General features: G+C 50.6%; 8 non-coding genes across 8 annotated transcripts; all 8 read left to right on the top strand.

Annotated features, from left to right (window-relative positions):
- Window positions 1-12,447: 12,447 nt before the first annotated feature.
- trnap-agg (transfer RNA proline (anticodon AGG)) lies at window positions 12,448-12,519 on the top strand. Its single transcript has one exon. It is a non-coding gene; the product is annotated as a tRNA-Pro (tRNA).
- Window positions 12,520-12,775: 256 nt separating this feature from the next.
- trnaf-gaa (transfer RNA phenylalanine (anticodon GAA)) lies at window positions 12,776-12,848 on the top strand. The gene has a single exon. It is a non-coding gene; the product is annotated as a tRNA-Phe (tRNA).
- A 403-nt stretch (window positions 12,849-13,251) lies between these two features.
- trnaq-cug (transfer RNA glutamine (anticodon CUG)) lies at window positions 13,252-13,323 on the top strand. The gene has a single exon. It is a non-coding gene; the product is annotated as a tRNA-Gln (tRNA).
- Window positions 13,324-16,186: 2,863 nt separating this feature from the next.
- Window positions 16,187-16,258, top strand: trnap-agg (transfer RNA proline (anticodon AGG)). Its single transcript has one exon. It is a non-coding gene; the product is annotated as a tRNA-Pro (tRNA).
- An 88-nt stretch (window positions 16,259-16,346) lies between these two features.
- On the top strand, window positions 16,347-16,420 carry trnai-aau (transfer RNA isoleucine (anticodon AAU)). Its single transcript has one exon. It is a non-coding gene; the product is annotated as a tRNA-Ile (tRNA).
- A 93-nt stretch (window positions 16,421-16,513) lies between these two features.
- On the top strand, window positions 16,514-16,586 carry trnaf-gaa (transfer RNA phenylalanine (anticodon GAA)). Its single transcript has one exon. It is a non-coding gene; the product is annotated as a tRNA-Phe (tRNA).
- A 70-nt stretch (window positions 16,587-16,656) lies between these two features.
- Window positions 16,657-16,728, top strand: trnaq-uug (transfer RNA glutamine (anticodon UUG)). The gene has a single exon. It is a non-coding gene; the product is annotated as a tRNA-Gln (tRNA).
- Window positions 16,729-17,037: 309 nt separating this feature from the next.
- Window positions 17,038-17,110, top strand: trnaf-gaa (transfer RNA phenylalanine (anticodon GAA)). Its single transcript has one exon. It is a non-coding gene; the product is annotated as a tRNA-Phe (tRNA).
- The last annotated feature ends 4,775 nt before the right edge of the window (window positions 17,111-21,885 follow it).

The raw sequence follows: 21,885 nt of genomic DNA, 5'->3' as shown, positions 1-21,885 counted from the left end.
GGTCGGCGGACAGCTTAAAAGGTAGTTCGTGGTAGGAGGTTAGTGGACCCCCGCGCGACGCCCCCTAGATGATTTTTCGGGGCCCGGCCGACGGCGCCACGCCGCAGGGGGGGCCCGACGGGGCGGGCCAGAGGCGTCGCCTCGGGCCCGGGGGCCTCGGGGGCCCCGCGGGAGGACGACGAAATCCGGCCCCCTCGCTCGCAATCCGGGCATCGGCCACAAGGGGGCGACTCGCCGACCACCCGCAGTCGATCCGACGCGCGGCGAACAGGTTGCGGGCGGGCGTCCACGGAGCGCACGCGCATCCCCCTGACCGCCTTTTCGCGCAATTCCCTGACCACACCCACCGACCACGAAGCGCCCGTTCGTCCCACCTGTGACCTGCGAACAGCCTGGGACCGCCCCCTGACCACGCCCACTGACACGAACAGCCTATTCGTCCCCCTTACCGCCTGTGTGACCACGAACGGCCTTTTCGCCCACGGCCAACCAAAGTGACGGCCCGGGGCCCCGCCCACTGACACGAACAGCCTATTCGTCCCCCTAACCACCTATGTGACCACGAACGGCCTATTCATCCCAACGACCACCTATGTGACCACGAACGGCCTATTCGTCCCCCTGACCGCCTGTGTGACCACGAACGGCCTATTCATCCCACCGACCACCTATGTGACCACGAACGGCCTATTCGTCCCCCTGACCGCCTGTGTGACCAAGAACAGCCTATTCATCCCACCGACCACCTATGTGACCACGAACGGCCTATTCGTCCTCCTGACCGCCTGTGTGACCACGAACAGCCTATTCATCCCACTGACCACCTATGTGACCACGAACGGCCTATTCGTCCCCCTGACCGCCTGTGTGACCACGGACAGCCTATTCGTCCCACTGACCGCCTGTGTGACCACGAACGGCCTGTTCGTCCACGGCCAATCTAAATGACAGCCCGTGGCCCTGCTCAGTGACCAAGGACAGCCTATTCGTCCCACTGACAGCCTATGTGACCACGAACGGCCTGTTCGTCCACGGCCAATCTAAATGACAGCCCGTGGCCCTGCCCACTGACCACGTACAGCCTATTCATCCCACTGACCGCCTATGTGACCACGAACAGCCTATTCATCCCACTGACCACCTAAGTGACCACGAACAGCCTATTCATCCCACTGACCGCATATGTGACCACGAACAGCCTATTCATCCCACTGACAGCCTGTGTGACCACGAACGGCCTGTTCGTCCACGGCCAATCTAAGTGACAGCCCGTGGCCCTGCCCAGTGACCATGGACAGCCTATTCATCCCACTGACCGCCTATGTGACCACGAACAGCCTATTCATCCCACTGACTGCCTATGTGACCACGAATGGCCTGTTAGGTCCACGGCCAATCTAAGTGACAGCATGTGGCCCTGCCCACTGACCATGGACAGCCTATTCGTCCCACTGACCGCCTATTTGACCACGAACGGCCTGTTCGTCCACGGCCAATCTAAATGACAGCCCGTGGCCCTGCCCACTGACCACGTACAGCCTATTCATCCCACTGACCGCCTATGTGACCATGAACAGCCTATTCATCCCACTGACCACCTATGTGACCACGAACAGCCTATTCATCCCACTGACCGCATATGTGACCACGAACAGCCTATTCATCCCACTGACAGCCTGTGTGACCACGAACGGCCTGTTCGTCCACGGCCAATCTAAGTGACAGCCCGTGGCCCTGCCCACTGACCATGGACAGCCTATTCGTCCCACTGACCGCCTATGTGACCACGAACGGCCTGTTCGTCCCACTGGCTGCCTATGTGACGACGAACGGCCTGTTAGGTCCACGGCCAATCTAAGTGACAGCCCGTGGCCCTGCCCAGTGACCATGGACAGCCTGTTCGTCCCACTGACCGCCTATGTGACCACGAACGGCCTGTTCGTCCACGGCCAATCTAAGTGACAGCCCGTGGCCCTGCCCACTGACCACGGACAGCCTATTCATCCCACTGACCGCCTATGTGACCACGAACAGCCTATTCATCCCACTGACTGCCTATGTGACCACGAACGGCCTGTTAGGTCCACGGCCAATCTAAGTGACAGCCCGTGGCCCTGCCCACTGACCATGGACAGCCTATTCGTCCCACTGACCGCCTATGTGACCACGAACGGCCTGTTCGTCCATGGCCAATCTAAGTGACAGCCCGTGGCCCTGCCCAGTGACCATGGACAGCCTATTCGTCCCACTGACCGCCTAGTGACCACGAACGGCCTGCTCGTCCATGGCCAATCTAAGTGACAGCCCGTGGCCCTGCCCAGTGACCATGGACAGCCTATTCGTCCCACTGACCGCCTAGTGACCACGAACGGCCTGTTCGTCCATGGCCAATCTAAGTGACAGCCCGTGGCCCTGCCCAGTGACCATGGACAGCCTATTCGTCCCACTGACCGCCTAGTGACCACGAACGGCCTGTTCGTCCATGGCCAATCTAAGTGACAGCCCGTGGCCCTGCCCACTGACCACGGACAGCCTATTCGTCCCACTATGTGACCGCCTATGTGACCACGAATGGACTGTCCACGAACAGCCTATTTGGACCCTGTCAAATAAGTTACAGGTGGGCAAAGTAAGGGCCCACTGAAAATGGACTGTCCACAGACAGCCTATTTGGACCCTGTCAAATAAGTTACAGGTGGGCAAAGTAAGGGCCCACCTGTAACTTATTTGACGGGGTCCAAATAGGCTGTCCGTGGTCAATGCATTAATAGGTCATAATTCATAATTACAGTGGTTTTATGTGGTCAAACCTACTGTAAACCACACTGGGGACACAACACAACACACTGATGTACATTAAAACTATTAAATATGCATAATTAGCCTAAAAATGGACTATCCACGACCAGCCTATTTGGACCCTGTTGAATAAGTTACAGGTGGGATCTTTTCTATATTTTAATGTCATGATTGATTAAAAAATGCATAAAAATAATTAAATATCAATTTTACGATAATCTATGGGCCCCACTGAGCGATTTGCAGCCTTCAGAACCCCGAAATTCCACTGTCCACGAACAGCCTAAATTTTTGAATGGGATAAGTTGCAGGTGGGACGTCCAGATCTCAGCCTCTGGACACAATTTGGAGATGAAACCTGCGCTCCTGTTCTCATCTGGACATGCCCTGCCCATGGTGTGAATTTCAAAGAGATTGGAGAAACTTGAAAATCCGACCCAAAAAATCTCAAAATCTTTGAGAATTTTTGGGTCGGATTTTCAAGTTTCTCCAAACTCCCTGAAATTCACAGCACTGTCTGGGCACGTCCAGATGAGTGCAGGAGCGCAGGTTTCAGCTCCAAATTGTGTCCAGAGGCTGAGATCTGGACGTCCCACGTACAATCTATCCCATTCAAAAATTTAGGCTGTTCGTGGACAGTGGAATTTCGGGGTTCTGAAGGCTGCAAATCGCTCAGGGGGGCCCAGAGATGAACGTAAAATTGATATTTAATCAATTTTATTCATTTTTATCAGTCATGACATCAAAATATAAAACAGCATCCCACCTGCAACTTATTTGAATGGCCTGTTTGTCCACGGCCAATCTAAGTGACAGCCCGTGGCCCTGCCCACTGACCACAGAGAGCCTATTCGTCCCGCTGACCGCATATGTGATCACGAATGGACTGTCCATGAACAGCCTATTTGGACCCTGTCGAATAAGCTACAGGTGGGATGCTGTTTTTTACTTAGACATTTTCAGCGGGTGAATCCCCGTAAAGATTAGGCGATTTCATCACATGTGGTGAAGTCCCACCTGCAACTTATTTGACGGGGTCCAAATAGGCTGCCCGTGGTCAATGCATTAATAGGTCATATTTCATAATTACAGTGGTTTTATTAGGTGAAACCTACTGTACACCACACAGGGGCCACAATACAACACACTGATGTACATTAAAGCTATTAATTATGCATAATTAGCCTAAAAATGGACTGTCCACGGACAGCATTTAGGGCACCAATCAAATAGGTTACAGGTGGGATGCTGTTTTTGACTCTAACGCACTTAACGGGGTACTACGGACCCCAGTCTTTGCGGACCGTCTGAGGGGACCCTGAGGGGCCACAGATTTCAAATTGGAGCCATTCGGAGCTATTGGGACCGTTACGTGCGGATGTCCACCAAACGCCTATGAAAATGAATGGGATAAGTTGCACGTGTCAGTGGCTCCCGCGCGGCCCCCGGGGGTCCGAGGGGCCCCAAACTCGGCATAAAGTTGCGTCGCGTGGCCCTCTGCGACAGACCGAGCGGGCTAGGTCGAGACATGCCAAGTTTATTTTTAGCTATTTTTTATGCACCTCTCTGTCTCCCATTGATCTCTATGGGAGCATGTGTCTGCTAGGGTTAATTCAGCACTTAGGATTAGAGGGCCTACTAGGCTCAGGAAGCATCTAGAGCCACGATACTCTGGGGCCCGATTCGGGGGCCCGTGGCGGTCGTCCGTGACGAATCTCGAGGTCCTACGACCTTTTGACCCCTTAGGGCAACTGTTTATTTGACGTCCCACGTGCAACTTATTCCATGGGGCTGTTGGTGGCCAATAAGCGGCAAAAAAGGTCAGAGGGACGCGGAACTCTAGAACCCGTCCCCGGGGCCCGTGACGAGACGCGTGTGTCGGTTTCGGGCCGATCGGGCGTTTCCTTCAAACCGTTTGGCTGAAACACATACTTAGAACCGACCTAGAACCACCAAATCCGTGATCTAGAACCGGGGGCCCCCGGACCCCCGCCGTGCCGAATTTGGGGCCGCTGCGACCTTTCGACCCCTTTTGGCCCCTGTTTTTTTGACGTCCCACGTGCAACTTATTCCATGGGGCTGTTGGTGGCCAATTAGCGTGAAAAAAGGTCAGAGGGTCGCGGAACTCTAGAACCCGTCCCAGGGCCCCGTGACGGGACGCATACGTCAGTTTCGGGCCGATCGGACCTTTCTGTCCACCCTTCACCGAGCACATGGTCCAATTAATGGCAGCCCTCTTGCACACACAGAAAGACATATGCTCAGTAGAACCAAAGTGAGGAGATTTTTGCACTAAAAAATGATACGCTCGGAACCGATCTAGAACCCTGCGATCCGGGATCTAGAACCGGGGGCCCCCCGACTACCAGGGCGGCGAATTTGGAGGCGGTGCGACCTTTCGACCCCTGTATTTCCGCCCTCCCACGTGGAACTTATTCAGTTCAAACTTCACAGGCTCTTCCAGGTCAAGGGGGGCTTTTTTCGGCCAAACGGGCAGTTTTGGGCACGGAACTCTAGAACCCGTCCCCGGGGCCCGTGAAGGGACGCATATGTCGGTTTCGGGCCGATCGGGCGTTTCCTTCGAACCGTTTGGCTGAAACACATACTTAGAACCGATCTAGAACCACCAAATCCGCGATCTAGAACCGGGGGCCCCCGGGCCCCCGCCGTGCCGAATTTGGGGCCGCTGCGACCTTTCGACCCCTTTTGGCCCCTGTTTTTTTGACGTCCCACGTGCAACTTATTCCATGGGGCTGTTGGTGGCCAATTAGCGTGAAAAATGGTCAGAGGGACGCGGAACTCTAGAACCCGTCCTAGGGGCCCGTGACGGGACGCATACGTCAGTTTCGGGCCGATCGGACCTTTCTGTCACACGGCCACCAAACACCTGTGAAAATGAATGGGATAAGTCGCACGTGTCAGTGGCCCCTGTTCGGCCCCCGGAGGTCCCACGGGCCCCAAACACTGCGTGCCGGGCCCCCTCGGGCCCCCGAACGACATATCAGGAGGACGGGTCTCTAGAACTCAGGGCTAATTTTTTTTCAACCCTTGTTCAAGTTTCTCTTCAAAGGTCACTTGCACTCATAGTGAGCTCATAGACTGACATTCCCTCTTGAAGGGTCAAACCGAAAACACACTCGGAACCGATCTAGAACCCTGCGACCCGGGATCTAGAACCGTGGGCCCCCGGACCACCGCCGTGTCGAGTTTGGGGTCGCAGCGACCTTCCGACCCCTTTTGGCCCCTGTTTTTTTGACGTCCCACGTGCAACTTATTCCACTGGGCTGTTGGTGGCCAATTTGCGCCAAAAAAGGTCAGAGGGACGCGGAACTCTAGAACCCGTCCCAGGGGCCCGTGACGGGACGCATACGTCAGTTTCGGGCCGATCGGACCTTTCTGTCACACGTCCACCAAACACTTGTGAAAATGAATGGGATAAGTCACACGTGTCAGTGGCCCCTGTTCGGCCCCCGGAGGTTCCACGGGCCCCAAACACTGCGTGCCGGGCCCCCTCGGGCCCCCGAACGACATATCAGGAGGACGAGTCTCTAGAACTCAGAGCTAATTTTTTTTCCAAATTTGTTCAAGTTTCTCTTCAAAGGCCACTTGCACTCATAGTCAGCTCATAGACTGGCATTCCCTCTTGAAGGGTCAAACTGAAAACACACTCGGAACCGATCTAGAACCCTGCGACCCGGGATCTAGAACCGTGGGCCCCCGGACCACCGCCGTGTCGAGTTTGGGGTCGCAGCGACCTTTCGACCCCTTTTGGCCCCTGTTTTTTTGACGTCCCACGTGCAACTTATTCCACTGGGCTGTTGGTGGCCAATTTGCGCCAAAAAAGGTCAGAGGGACGCGGAACTCTAGAACCCGTCCCCGGGGCCCGTGACGAGACGCGTGTGTCGGTTTCGGGCCGATCGGGCGTTTCCTTCAAACCGTTTGGCTGAAACACATACTTAGAACCGATCTAGAACCACCAAATCCGTGATCTAGAACCGGGGGCCCCCGGACCACCGCCGCGCTGAATTTGGGGCCGCTGCGACCTTTCGACCCCTTTTGGCCCCTGTTTTTTTGACGTCCCACGTGCAACTTATTCCATGGGGCTGTTGCTGGCCAATTAGCGTGAAAAAAGGTCAGAGGGACACGGAACTCTAGAACCCGCCCCAGGGGCCCGTGACGGGACGCATACGTCAGTTTCGGGCCGATCGGACCTTTCTGTCCACCCTTCACCGAGCACATGGCCCAATTAATGGCAGCCCTCTTGCACACACAGAAAGACATATGCTCAGTAGAACCAAAGTGAGGAGATTTTTGCACTAAAAAATGATACGCTTGGAACCGATCTAGAACCCTGCGATCCGGGATCTAGAACCGGGGGCCCCTCGACTACCAGGGCGGCGAATTTGGAGGCGGTGCGACCTTTCGACCCCTGTATTTCCGCCCTCCCACGTGCAACTTATTCAGTTTAAACTTCACAGGCGCTTCCAGGTCAAGGGGGGCTTTTTTCGGCCAAACGAGCAGTTTTGGGCACGGAACTCTAGAACCCGTCCCCGGGGCCCGTGAAGGGACGCATATGTCTGTTTCGGGCCGGTCGGGTGTTTCCTTCGAACCGTTTTGCTGAAACACATACTTAGAACCGATCTAGAACCACCAAACCCGTGATCTAGAACCGGGGGCCCCCGGACAACCGTCGTGCGGAATTTGGGGCCGCTGCGACCTTTCGACCCCTTTTGGCCCCTGTTTATTTGACGTCCCACGTGCAACTTATTCCATGGGGCTGTTGGTGGCCAATTAGTGCGAAAAAAGGTCAGAGGGACTCGGAACTCTAGAACCCGTCCCAGGGCCCCGTGACGGGATGCATACGTCGGTTTCGGGCCGATCGGACCTTTCTGTCCACCCTTCACCGAGCACATGGTCCAATGAATGGCAGCCCTCTTGCACACACAGAAAGACATATGCTCTGTAGAACCAAAAGTGAGGAGATTTTTGCACAAAAAAACGATACACTTGGAACCGATCTAGAACCCTGCGATCCGGGATCTAGAACCGGGGGCCCCTCGACTACCAGGGCGGCGAATTTGGAGGCGGTGCGACCTTTCGACCCCTGTGTTTTCGGCCTCCCACGTGCAACTTGTTCAGTTCAAACTTCACAGGCGCTTCCAGGTCAAGGGGGTGTTTTTTGGCCAAACGAGCAGCTCTGGACGCGGAACTCTAGAACCCGTCCCAGGGGCCCGTGACGGGACGCATACGTCAGTTTCGGGCCGATCGGGCGTTTCCTTCGAACCGTTTTGCTGAAACACATACTCGGAACCGATTTAGAACCACCAAACCCGTGATCTAGAACCCGGGGCCCCCGGACCACCGCCGTGCCTTTCGACCCCTTTTGGCCCCTGTTTTTTTGACGTCTCACGTGCAACTTGTTCCATGGGGCTGTTGGTGGCCAATTAGCGCAAAAAAAGGTCAGAGGGACGCGGAACTCTAGAACCCGTCCCAGGGGCCCGTGACGGGACGTACGTGTCAATTTCGGGCCGATCGGACCACCGTCCACCAAGTACCTGTGAAATCGCATTGAATAAGTTGCACGTGTCACTGAACCTCGTTCGGCCCCTGGAGGTGCTAGGGGCCCGAAACTTCTTGGAAAGCTGCGTCACTCGGCCCCGGAAGGCACACAGAGAGGGGAGCGTCTAGTCACACAAAAAAACCACTTGTGGCCCAATGTCCACAGAACACCTATGAAAATCAATGGGATAAGTTGTACGTGGGACGCTTTGCCGTTCGGCCCCCGGGGGCCCTGGCGGCCCCAAACTTGATCTGCCTGCTGTCACTGGGGCCCAGAAAGACCCTGGGGGATGGAGAAAGCTGAACCATGTGTGGATCAGGCCGAACCGCCGAAACGCACACTTGGGAACCACGTAGAACCTTGAAACTAAGGATCTCGCCCCGGGGCCCGCTGGGCTACCCTCACGCCGAATTTCGAGGCCCTGTGACTTTTCGGCTCAGAGTTAGAGACACAGTGACTTGAGACAAAAAACAGGTGGTTAGGGGTCAAAATAGGCACTTTGTGGTACTGAGGAAGACTACGGTGAAGTTTAGGTGGTCGAGGGACCCCATAGGCACTTCGTGGCAATGGAGAAGAAAATAGGTGGTCAGGGGTCAAAATACACACTTCGTGGTACTGAGGAAGACTACGGTGAAGTTTAGGTGGTTAGGGGACCCCATAGGCACTTCGTGGCAATGGAGAAGAAAATAGGTGGTTAGGGGTCAAAATAGGCACTTCGTGGTACTGAGGAAGACTACGGTGAAGTTTAGGTGGTTAGGGGACCCCATAGGCACTTTGTGGCAATGAAGAAGAAAATAGGTGGTTAGGGGTCAAAATAGGCACTTCGTGGCACTGAGGAAGACTAAGGTGAAGTTTAGGTGGTTAGGGGACCCCATAGGCACTTCGTGGCAATGAAGAAGAAAATAGGTGGTTAGGGGTCAAAATAGGCACTTCATGGTACTGAAGAGGACTATGGTGAAGAGTAGGTAGTTGGCGGACCCCAAAAGCACTTGGTGGACTCCCACGCGGTGCAATGGCACCCCCAGAGGCGTCCACAGAGAGCCTATGGTAATATATGCTAATCTCGGCCACTTTATATGCGATTTTGGAAAAGTGACACGGCACCGCTGAATATCAGCTCGTGTCGTCCATTTCGAGCACGCGGACCTCGAAGTGTCGGTGCTGACAATGGCAACTTAAATGAATGGGCAAAATACCACGAACAGCCTGGGTTCCCTTACTCCCCTTGGAATAAGTGGCTGTTGTAGTGTTTGGTCTGCTTCGCTTCACACTTGGCTGATCCCATCTTTTTTTCTTCTTGTATTTCTTCTAATGGTGCTTGGATGAAAAACAGGATGATTTTCACTGCTTCCTTCCATCTTTTCATCATCTTGTCATCTCTCTACTAATCATACATGCTTTGCAGTAAACCTTGTAATCGCAGTAGCTGTCCAGCAGAGCTGAGAAAGTCATGCAGTGAAAGTCTAAAACAATAAGATAATTTTGTTGTGTTTTTTTACGCTCCAGCCACTGCAGGCTCGAGAGGCCCTGCTCCTGCCCCGGCTCGTGCTACTGCCCCTGCTCCTGCCCCTTATCCTGCTCCTCCAGCATTGTGGACCCCTGGCCAGGTGTCCCAGTCGCCTGCAGAGCTTCCTGTCCACTGGAAAGAGCAACTTCCATCTTTCCAGCAAGGCCTTCAACCCCTGTCCCTCTGCACCAGGACCATCCTCACTACAGCCACCCACAGGACTGCAGCGCCCTGCCCAGCCTCCTCTGCAGTCTCCTCCTCTGCACCCTGCCCAGCCTCCTCTGCAGTCTCCTCCTCTGCGCTCTGCCCAGCCTCCTCTGCAGTCTCCTCCTCTGCGCCCTGCCCAGCCTCCTCTGCAGTCTCCTCCTCTGCGCCCTGTTCAGCCTCCTCTGCAGTCTCCTCCACAGCCTTCTGTCCAGCCAAGTGCTGCCCCTGCTCCTGCAACATCAACTGGGTCCAGTGTTGCAGACCAGGCTCCTGTATCTAAGCTTCTCATTATTCGTGTGCAGGTGCTGCAGCGTGATTTCCAATGACGTCCACGTCCGCCTCTTTTAGTCTACCTGATTCCACCTAGCCTCATCGCTATCTGCCTCTCAGACAGCCAGCTATCAGGAAGTGTTGGTTCCATGGTGTAATGGTTAGCACTTTGGGCTTTGAATCCAGCGATCCAAGTTCCAATCTCGGTAGAACCTTTTTAGGTTCTTTGCGGAAGGGTGGGAAAAAGCAGAGGTGATGCGCAACTGCTGACGTGGCAGTGAAATTGGCAATCTCAAACAGAGTCGGAATTGGGGAAACATGGGCTTAAAAAGCAAAGGCTTCATTTGCTCCTTGCTATCGTGCTTTTGGACTCAATGACTTAAATCTCTCCTGCTCATGGGAAAAGTTGACACACGCCAAGGTTCCATGGTGTAATGGTTTGCACTCTTGGCTCTGAATCCAGCGATCCGAGTTCAAATCTCGGTGGGACCTGCTTTTGCCAGGAATGTGTGCAGTACCTCGTTCGAAAAAACATTTTCGGCAGCACTGAGCCGCAAGAGCTCATCTAGGTAGTGCCCCTTGAAGGGGGGCGTAAAAAGGATGGACAGCACTGGAGAATGCAGGCATCGATCCCACTACCTCTCGCTTGCGCCTACTGCTTCCTACCGATTGAGCCAAAGTAAGCCCAAAGTAAGCCCACGTGAGCCAATCGTGTTTCTCTGCTGTGGCTTACTTTTGACCAATCGCGTTCTCTCCTGTGGCTTACTTTTGACCAATCGTTTTTCTCTCCTGTGGCTTACTTTTGACCAATCGCCTTTCTCTCCTGTGGCTTACTTTTGACCAATCGCGTTTCTCTCCTGGCTCTGCTCCTGTGGCTTACTTTTGACCAATCGGCGACCGCTATTATTATCGTCATCTTTGCAATCTTTCCAACAGGTAAGTCTATTCTTCACGACTGTATAATCGATCATTATTCATTCATAAACAGTGTTTGTTTTTGGACAATTAAACATGCCAATAAAGCTAGCTAGCGTGTAATAGCACACGTTTTATTCTGTACATGTGAACCTGCAACTTTACCATGATATACAGTAAAAAACATGCCACTACTGTCAAGATAATTAGCCGACCGCTAATTAAGCTATATCCTCCTTAAACCATTTTTTGTTGTTGTTAATTTAGTATTTTTTTGTGTCATTCATTACATTATTATATACATTACTCCAGCCCACGTGCCCACTACCACTGTGCCCACTGCATCTGTCCTCACTGATGCTGTGCCCACTGCCACTGTGTCTGTTCCTCCTCCACCTACTGCCACTAAGAACAGGCCACTGCTGGCGACCAATGTGTAGGCCCTGTTGGCGCGGGGGAAGCATTTATTTGCTTCACAGCTGGCACAAAAGATTTTGTCTCCAGCCAAACCCTGTAAGTGGGTAAGTTTTTTTCTTTTTTCTCCAGCCACTGCAGGCTCCAGAGGCCCTGCTCCTGCCCCGGCTCGTGCTACTGCCCTTGCTCCTGCCCCTTATCCTGCTCCTCCAGCATTGTGGACCCCTGGCCAGGTGTCCCAGTCGCCTGCAGAGCTTCCTGTCCACTGGAAAAAGCAACTCCAATCTTTCCAGCAAGGCCTTCAACCCCTGTCCCTCTGCACCAGGACCATCCTCACTACAGCCACCCACAGGACTGCAGCGCCCTGCCCAGCCTCCTCTGCAGTCTCCTCCTCTGCGGCCTGCCCAGCCTCCTCTGCAGTCTCCTCCTCTGCGCCCTGCCCAGCCCCTCTGCAGTCTCCTCCTCTGCGCCCTGCTCAGCCTCCTCTGCAGTCTCCTCCACAGCCTTCTGTCCAGCCAAGTGCTGCCTCTGCTCCTGCAACATCAACTGGGTCCAGTGTTGCAGACCAGGCTCCTGTAAGTAAGCTTCTCATTATTCGTGTGCAGGTCCTGCAGCGTGATTTCCAATGACCACAAAAAAAGAGGCCGCTTTTCCTCTGTGCTGGAAACTTTGCACTGGCTACCTTTTAATAGTAGATTTAATCAAAAAATTGCGCTTTAAGCCATGGAAGCTGAAATGTTTGCGGCCCGGCAGCAGCAGGGAGGATGTATGTTTTGGCTCGTTGGTCTAGGGGTATGATTCTCGCTTAGGGTGCGAGAGGTCCCGGGTTCAAATCCCAGACGAGCCCATTATTAGGCTTTGCTTTTAATCTCTTCAGCCTGATTAGGGCAACCAGGATATTTGTGAGAAATTGGGGATAAAATGTGCCAGAGAGAGGCCGGTTAGCTCAGTTGCTTAGAGCGTGGTGCTAATAACGCCAAGGTGGCGGGTTTTCATCCCCGTACGGGCCACTCATTTTCTCTCTGGGACCTTCGCTCTGCTCTTCTCGAAAATGACAGGCGGTCTCCCAGACATACCTGCTGGCTAAACCATACAAGTATCTGGCTGAAATAGCTCAGTTGGGAGAGCGTTAGACTGAAGATCTAAAGGTCCCTGGTTCAATACCGGGTTTCGGCAGAGGAACCACGTCCGCCTCTTTTAGTCTACCTGATTCCACCTAGCCTCATCGCTATCTCCCTCTCAGACAGCCAGCTAGCAGAGTGTGTTGGTTCCATGGTGTAATGATTAGCACTCTGGTCTTTGAATCCAGAAATCCGAGTTCCAATCTCGGTGGAACCTTTTTAGGTTCTTTGCGGAAGGGAGGGAAGAAACAGAGGTGATGCGCAACTGCTGACGTGGCGGTGAAATTGGCACTCTCAAACTGAGTCGGAATTGGGGAAACATGGGCTTAAAAAGCAAAGGCTTCATTTGCTCCTTGCTATCGTGCTTCTGGACTCAATGACTTAAATCCTTGCTATCGTGCTTCTGGACTCAATGACTTAAATCTCTGCTGCTCATGGGAAAAGTTGACACACGCCAAGGTTCCATGGTGTAATGGTTAGCACTCTGGGCTCTGAATCCAGCGATCCGAGTTCAAATCTCGGTGGGACCTGCTTTTGCCAGGAATGTGTGCAGTACCTCGTTCGAAAAAACTTTTTCGGCAGCACTGAGCCGCAAGAGCTCATCTAGGTAGTGCCCCTTGAAGTGGGGCGTAAAAAGGATGGACAGCACTGGAGAATGCAGGCATCGATCCCACTACCTCTCGCTTGCGCCTACTGCTTCCTACCGATTGAGCCAAAGTAAGCCCAAAGTAAGCCCACGTGAGCCAATTGTGTTTCTATGCTGTGGCTTACTTTTGACCAATCGCGTTCTCTCCTGTGGCTTACTTTTGACCAATCGTGTTTCTCTCCTGTGGCTTACTTTTGACCAATCGCCTTTCTCTCCTGTGGCTTACTTTTGACCAATCGCGTTTCTCTCCTGGCTCTGCTCCTGTGGCTTACTTTTGACCAATCGGCGACCACTGTTATTATCGTCATCTTTGCAATCTTTGCAACAGGTAAGTCTATTCTTCACGACTCTATAATCGATCATTATTTATTCATAAACAGTGTTTGTTTTTAGACAATTAAACATGGCAATAAAGCCAGCTAGCGTGTAATAGCACACGTTTTCTTCTGTACATGTGAACCTGCAACTTTACCATGATATACAGTAAAAAACATGTCACTACTGTCAAGATAATTAGCCGACCGCTAATTAAGCTATATCCTCCTTAAACCATTTTTTTGTTGTTGTTAATTTAGTATTTTTTGTGTCATTCATTACATTATTTTGAGCACAAGAAGATTTTTACTAAAACCTTTTAAAAAAAAAGTTTAATTCATATATGTTATACTATACTATGTTATACACCAGTATACATATTTATGTTATCTTTTTAAATACTATGTTATACATATTTAAAAAGACATGAATAGACAAAAACAAGTGTTTTTTTGTTTCAACAAATGATTCTCAACTATATTATAAAAGATATACCAAAACGATTTGATATACCATTTTAAGTTTTAGATCTGTTTGATGATCATAGTATTATGAATTGTCATAAACGCCTTTATGTTATATTTGGTGTTTCTTAGTAATCTCTGCCACAAAAGCTAAACAAAACAAAACGATTTAAGCATGGCATGATACCAGCAAGATTGTACCAAGAAGTGTTATTTATTTTCTTATTAATTAGTTCATCACACTATTTACAATTTGTACACAAGGCAATTCAAAGTGATTCACAGTTGTATAAAAAACAATAATGCTTATGCTCATAATAATAATAATCATTAATTATTATAATATTATAATAATTAATTACATAAAAAAAATGCTGTAGTAAAATACTTTCAGTTGGAATATGACAGCTATGTAACGTTCTGTTTATGCCTGTGTCCTTTCAGATTATGTATGCATACCCGGTTTTACGAAGAACCTCTGAGGGTCGACTCCTTATGGGGCCAACTGAGGAGGCCAATAGGAGGAAGATCGTGTTGGCAGGGAGGGCCAGGTGTAAAGAGGAGGTCCTGGCTGAGGCCACTGCCTTTGTGAGGCAGAATGGAGGGAATCCTGGAGACCAGTTCCTGGTTCTGGCTCACTGCAAGATCCAGTTTGGGAAACACCAGGGTCAGAGGTTCCTGTGGCTGCTGAAGAACTCACTGTGGTATGCCTGCTATCTGGTCAGCAGCATTTTGGGGGAGGAGGAGAGGGACAACCCGCTGTCGGACAACAAACACCTGTTCCTCAGATACACCTCGCAGATCAGGGAGGTAGGCGAGGCTGTAGAGGTGTATCAGAAAAAAACAGGCCATGCTGCAGGAGGCCCAGAGGACAGGAGACTCTTGGTGTCTGATGGTGGAGTTTGGGGATTTTAAGGGTAGGTCAATAATGGAGGTGTATGAGGACCCAAGCAAGGAGGCCCAGGCTCTCATCACCTACCTGAAGAAGGCAAAGGCCGGGCCTAACACCAATATGGCCCTTTTCAAAGCATACGTGCTGAAGAGGCAGGCTCCAGCCCACGTGCCCACCGCCACTGTGCCCACTGCATCTGTCCTCACTGCTGCTGTGCCCACTGCCACTGTGTCTGTTCCTCCTCCACCTACTGCCACTAAGAACAGCCCACTGCTGGCGACCAATGTGAAGGCCCTGTTGGCGCGGGGGAAGCAATTATTTGCTTCACAGCTGGCACAAAAGATTTTGTCTCCAGCCATACCCTGTAAGTGGGTAAGTTTTTTCTTTTTTCTCCAGCCACTGCAGGCTCGAGAGGCCCTGCTCCTGCCCCGGCTCGTGCTACTGCCCCTGCTCCTGCCCCTTATCCTGCTCCTCCAGCATTGTGGACCCCTGGCCAGGTGTCCCAGTCGCCTGCAGAGCTTCCTGTCCACTGGAAAGAGCATCTCCCATCTTTCCAGCAAGGCTTTCAACCCCTGTCCTTTTGCACCAGGACCATCCTCACTACAGCCACCCACAGGACTGCAGCGCCCTGCCCAGCCTCCTCTGCAGTCTCCTCCTCTGCACCCTGCCCAGCCTCCTCTGCAGTCTCCTCCTGTGCACCCTGCCCAGCCTCCTCTGCAGTCTCCTTCTCTGCGCCCTGCCCAGCCTCCTCTGCAGTCTCCTCCTCTGCGCCCTGCTCAGCCTCCTCTGCAGTCTCCTCCACAGCCTTCTGTCCAGCCAAGTGCTGCCTCTGCTCCTGCAACATCAACTGGGTCCAGTGTTGCAGACCAGGCTCCTGTAAGTAAGCTTCTCATTATTCGTGTGCAGGTCCTGCAGCGTGATTTCCAATGACCACAAAAAAAGAGGCCCCATTTCCTCTGTGCTGGAAACTTTGCACCGGCTACCTTTTAATTGTTGATTTAATAAGAAAATTGCGCTTTAAGCCATGGAAGCTGAAATGTTTGCGGCCCGACAGCAGCACGTAGGATGTATGTTTCGGCTCGTTGGTCTAGGGGTATGATTCTCGCTTAGGGTGCGAGAGGTCCCGGGTTCAAATCCCGGACGAGCCCATTATTAGGCTTTGCTTTTAATCTCTTCAGCCTGATTAGGGCAACCAGGATATTTCTGAGCAATTGGGGATAAAATGTGCCAGAGAGAGGCCGGTTAGCTCAGTTGGTTAGAGCGTGGTGCTAATAACGCCAAGGTCGCGGGTTCGATCCCCGTACGGGCCACTCATTTTCTCTCTGTGACCTTCGTTCTGCTTTTCTCGAAAATGACAGGCAGTCTCCCATACATCCATGCTGGCTAAACCACACAAGTACCTGGCCGAAATAGCTCAGTTGGGAGAGCGTTAGACTGAAGATCTAAAGGTCCCTGGTTCAATCCCGGGTTTCGGCAGAGGAACAACCTCCGCCTCTTTTACTCTACCTTATTCCACCTCTCAGACAGCCAGTTAGCAGGGTGTTTTGGTTTCATGGTGTAATGGTTAGCACTCTGGGCTTTGAATCCAGCGATCCGAGTTCAAATCTCGGTGGAACCTTTTTAGGATCTTTGCGGAAGGGAGGGGAAAAACAGAGGTGATGCGCAACTGCTGACGTGGCGGTGAAATTGACACTCTCAAACCGAGTCGGAATTGGGGAAACATGGGCTTAAAAGGCAAAGGCTTCTTTTGCTCCTTGCTATCGCGCTTCTGGACTGAATGACTGAAATCTCTGCACCTCATGGGAAAAGTTGACACACGCCGAGGTTCCATGGTGTAAGGGTTAGCACTCTGGGCTCTGAATCCAGTGATCCGAATTCAAATCTCGGTGGGACCTTCATTTACCAGGCTAAACAGCACGAGTATCTGGCCGAAATAGCTCAGTTGGGAGAGTGTTAGACTGAAGATCTAAAGGTCCCTGGTTCAATCTCGGGTTTCGGCAGAGGAACCACGCCCGCCTCCTTTAGGCCACCTGATTCCACCTAGCCTCATCGCTATCTGCCTCTCAGACAGACAGCTGGGAGGGTGTGTTGGTTCCATGGTGTAATGGTTAGCACTCTGGGCTTTGAATCCAGCGATCCGAGTTCAAATCTCGGTAGAACATTTTTTAGGTTCTTCGCGGAAGGGAGGGAAAAAACAGAGGTGATGCGCAACTGCTGACGTGGCGGTGAAATTGGCACTCTCAAACCGAGTCGGAATTGGGGAAACATAGGGTGCTTCTCAATATCCCTCCTCGTCTCCTCGTTCCTCTGTCCTCCATCCTATGACCCGGAAACCGATCGAGCTCAGCCATCTTGAAGGACATCTCAATTCTCTAATTGCACCGCGAGGAGGCGAGGATCGAGGAGTGAGGAGGCTTTCAGAGGAGTCATGAGCGAGGATACACAGGTGTATCCTATGCGGAAGTGTTTTATTGACTAAACGTGACGCACGTATACATTCTCCTCCCCCTTCACATCGGTCACAATCTGTTTTAAAGTGTACTTTACCTTTGCAGTTTATATAAACCACACATTACACATATTTCAACAGGGTATCTTGCTTTATTATTATTTATTATGAATTTCTTAAATAAACAAACTGCAACAACATGAGGGCAGATCCTTTGAGCGCTGCTGATGACGCTATGAAGTGACGCTCGAGTGATCAAGTATTCCAATGTATAAAAAAGCTTTCATTCGATTCCTCCATCCTCATTTATGTCATTCATTACATTATTTTGAGCACAAGTAGATTTTTACTAAAACCTTTAAAAAAAAAAGTTTAATTCATATATGTTATACTATACTATGTTATACACCAGTATACATATTTATGTTATGTTTTTAAATACTATGTTATACATATTTAAAAATACATGAATAGGCAAAAACAAGTGTTTTTTTGTTTCAACAAATGACTCTCAACTATGTTATAAAAGATATACCAAAACGATTTGATATACCATTTTAAGTTTTAGATCTGTTTGATGATCATATTATTATGAATTGTCATAAACGCCTTTATGTAATATTTGGTGTTTCTTAGTAATCTCTGCCACAAAAGCTAAACAAAACAAAACGATTTAAGCATGGCATGATACCAGCAAGATTGTACCAAGAAGTGTTATTTATTTTCTTATTAATAAGTTCATCACACTATTTACAATTTGTACACAAGGCAATTCAAAGTGATTCACAGTTGTATAAAAAACAATAATGCTTATGCTCATAATAATAATAATAATATTCATTAATTATTATAATATTATAATAATTAATTACATAAAAAACAAATGCTGTAGCAAAATACTTTCAGTTGGAATATGACAGCTATGTAACGTTCTGTTTATGCCTGTGTCCTTTCAGATTATGTATGCATACCCGGTTTTACGAAGAACCTCTGAGGGTCGACTCCTTATGGGGCCAACTGAGGAGGCCAATAGGAGGAAGATCGTGTTGGCAGGGAGGGCCAGGTGTAAGGAGGAGGTCCTGGCTGAGGCCACTGCCTTTTTGAGGCAGAATGGAGGGAATCCTGGAGACCAGTTCCTGGTTCTGGCTCACTGCAAGATCCAGTTTGGGAAACACCAGGGTCAGAGGTTCCTGTGGCTGCTGGAGAACTCACTGGGGTATGCCTGCTATCTGGTCAGCAGCGTTTTGGGGGAGGAGGAGAGGGACAACCCGCTGTCGGACAACAAACACCTGTTCCTCAGATACACCTCGCAGATCAGGGAGGTAGGCGAGGCTGTAGAGGTGTATCAGAAAAAAACAGGTCATGCTGCAGGAGGCCCAGAGGACAGGAGACTCTGGATGTCTGATGGTGGAGTTTGGGGATTTTAAGGGTAGGTCAATGAAGGAGGTGTATGAGGACCCAAGCAAGGAGGCCCAGGCTCTCATCACCTACCTGAAGAAGGCAAAGGCCAGGCCTAACACCAATATGGCCCTTTTCAAAGCATACGTGCTGAAGAGGCAGGCTCTAGCCCACGTGCCCACCACCACTGTGCCCACTGCATCTGTCCTCACTGCTGCTGTGCCCACTGCCACTGTGACTGTTCCTCCTCCACCTACTGCCACTAAGAACAGGCCACTGCTGGCGACCAATGTGAAGGCCCTGTTGGCGCGGGGGAAGCATTTATTTGCTTCACAGCTGGCACAAAAGATTTTGTCTCCAGCCAAACCCTGTAAGTGGGTAAGTTTTTTCTTTTTTCTCCAGCCACTGCAGGCTCGAGAGGCCCTGCTCCTGCCCCGGCTCGTGCTACTACCCCTTCTCCTGCCCCTTATCCTGCTCCTCCAGCATTGTGGACCCCTGGCCAGGTGTACCAGTCGCCTGCAGAGCTTCCTGTCCACTGGAAAGAGCAACTCCCATCTTTCCAGCAAGGCCTTCAACCCCTGTCCCTCTGCACCAGGACCATCCTCACTACAGCCACCCACAGGCCTGCAGCGCCCTGCCCAGCCTCCTATGCAGTCTCCTCCTCTGCGCCCTTCCCAGCCTCCTCTGCAGTCTCCTCCTCTGCGCCCTGCCCAGCCTCCTCTGCAGTCTCCTCCTCTGCGCCCTGCCCAGTCTCCTCTGCAGTCTCCTCCTCTGCGCCCTGTTCAGCCTCCTCTGCAGTATCCTCCACAGCCTTCTGTCCAGCCAAGTGCTGCCTCTGCTCCTGCAACATCAACTGGGTCCAGTGTTGCAGACCAGGCTCCTGTAAGTAAGCTTCTCATTATTCGTGTGCAGGTGCTGCAGCGTGATTTCCAATGACCACAAAAAAAGAGGCCGCATTTCCTCTGTGTTGGAAACTTTGCACTGGCTACCTTTTAATTGTAGATTTAATCAAAAAATTGCGCTTTAAGCCATGCAAGCTGAAATGGCTCGGCAGCAGCAGGGAGGATGTATGTTTCGGCTCATTGGTATAGGGGTATGATTCTCGCTTAGGGTGCGAGAGGTCCCGGGTTCAAATCCCGGACGAGCCCATTATTAGGCTTTGCTTTTAATCTCTTCAGCCTGATTAGGGCAACCAGGATATTTATATCCCGGGTTTCGGCAGAGGAACCACGTCCGCCTCTTTTAGTCTACCTGATTCCACCTAGCCTCATCGCTATCTGCCTCTCAGACAGCCAGCTATCAGGAAGTGTTGGTTCCATGGTGTAATGGTTAGCACTTTGGGCTTTGAATCCAGCGATCCAAGTTCCAATCTCGGTAGAACCATTTCAGGTTATTTGCGGAAGGGTGGGAAAAAACAGAGGTGATGCGCAACTCCTGACGTGAAAGTGAAATTGGCACTCTCAAACAGAGTCGGAATTGGGGAAACATGGGCTTAAAAAGCAAAGGCTTCATTTGCTCCTTGCTATCGTGCTTTTGGACTCAATGACTTAAATCTCTGCTGCTCATGGGAAAAGTTGACACACGCCAAGGTTCCACGGTGTAATGGTTTGCACTCTGGGCTTTGAATCCAGCGATCCAAGTTCCAATCTCGGTAGAACCATTTCAGGTTATTTGCGGAAGGGTGGGAAAAAACAGAGGTGATGCGCAACTCCTGACGTGAAAGTGAAATTGGCACTCTCAAACAGAGTCGGAATTGGGGAAACATGGGCTTAAAAAGCAAAGGCTTCATTTGCTCCTTGCTATCGTGCTTTTGGACTCAATGACTTAAATCTCTGCTGCTCATGGGAAAAGTTGACACACGCCAAGGTTCCACGGTGTAATGGTTTGCACTCTGGGCTCTGAATCCAGCGATCCGAGTTCAAATCTCGGTGGGACCTGCTTTTGCCAGGAATGTGTGCAGTACCTCGTTCGAAAAAACTTTTTCGGCAGCACTGAGCCGCAAGAGCTCATCTAGGTAGTGCCCCTTGAAGGGGGGCGTAAAAAGGATGGACAGCACTGGAGAATGCAGGCATCGATCCCGCTACCTCTCGCTTGCGCTTGCTGCTTCCTACCGATTGAGCTAAGGTAAGCCCAAAGTAAGCCCACGTGAGCCAATCGCGTTTCTCTGCTGTGGCTTACTTTTGACTGTGGCTTACTTTTGACCAATCGCGTTTCTCTGCTGTGGCTTACTTTTGACCAATCGCGTTTCTCTCCTGTGGCTTACTTTTGACCAATCGCATTTCTCTCCTGTGGCTTACTTTTGACCAATCGTGTTTCTCTTCTGTGACGTACTTTTGACCAATCAGCGGCTCCTATTATTGTCATCTTTGCAACAGGTAAGGCTATTCTTCATTACTGTATAATCGTTTAATATTTATTCATATACATTGTGTATTTTTGGAAAATTAGACATGCCAATATAGCTAGCTAGCGTGTATATTACAGGTTTACTTCAGTACCTGTGAACCTGTAACTTTTCCCATGATAAAATACAGAAAAGAAAACATGTAGCTACTGTTAAGTTAATTAGCCGGCCGCTAATTAAGCTATATCCTCCTGAGACCAAAAAAATTTTAGTTAATAATTTAGTATTTTGTGTGTCATTACATTGTTTAGAGCATAAGAAAGTTTTTTGCAAAAACGTTTATTTTTATTTTTATAATGTTCATATAGGTTATACTATGTCTTCTGTATAGGACACTACTAGGACTCATTTTTTTATTATTATTTTATTTAAAAAGACGTGATCTAAAAAAAACCATTGTTTTTGCCTATTCATGTCTTTAAATAAAATAATGATAAAAAATGAGTCCTAGTGTCCTCTACAGAAGACATAGTATAACCTATATGAACATTATAAAAAAAAAAAAACGTTTTTGCAAAAAACTT

Source organism: Siphateles boraxobius, unplaced genomic scaffold (assembly GCF_051911475.1).
Source record: "Siphateles boraxobius isolate OS27281-9 unplaced genomic scaffold, OSU_SipBor_1 269, whole genome shotgun sequence".
Classification (NCBI taxonomy): Eukaryota; Metazoa; Chordata; class Actinopteri; order Cypriniformes; family Leuciscidae; genus Siphateles; species Siphateles boraxobius.
This window is presented reverse-complemented; position numbering and strand designations above follow the sequence as displayed.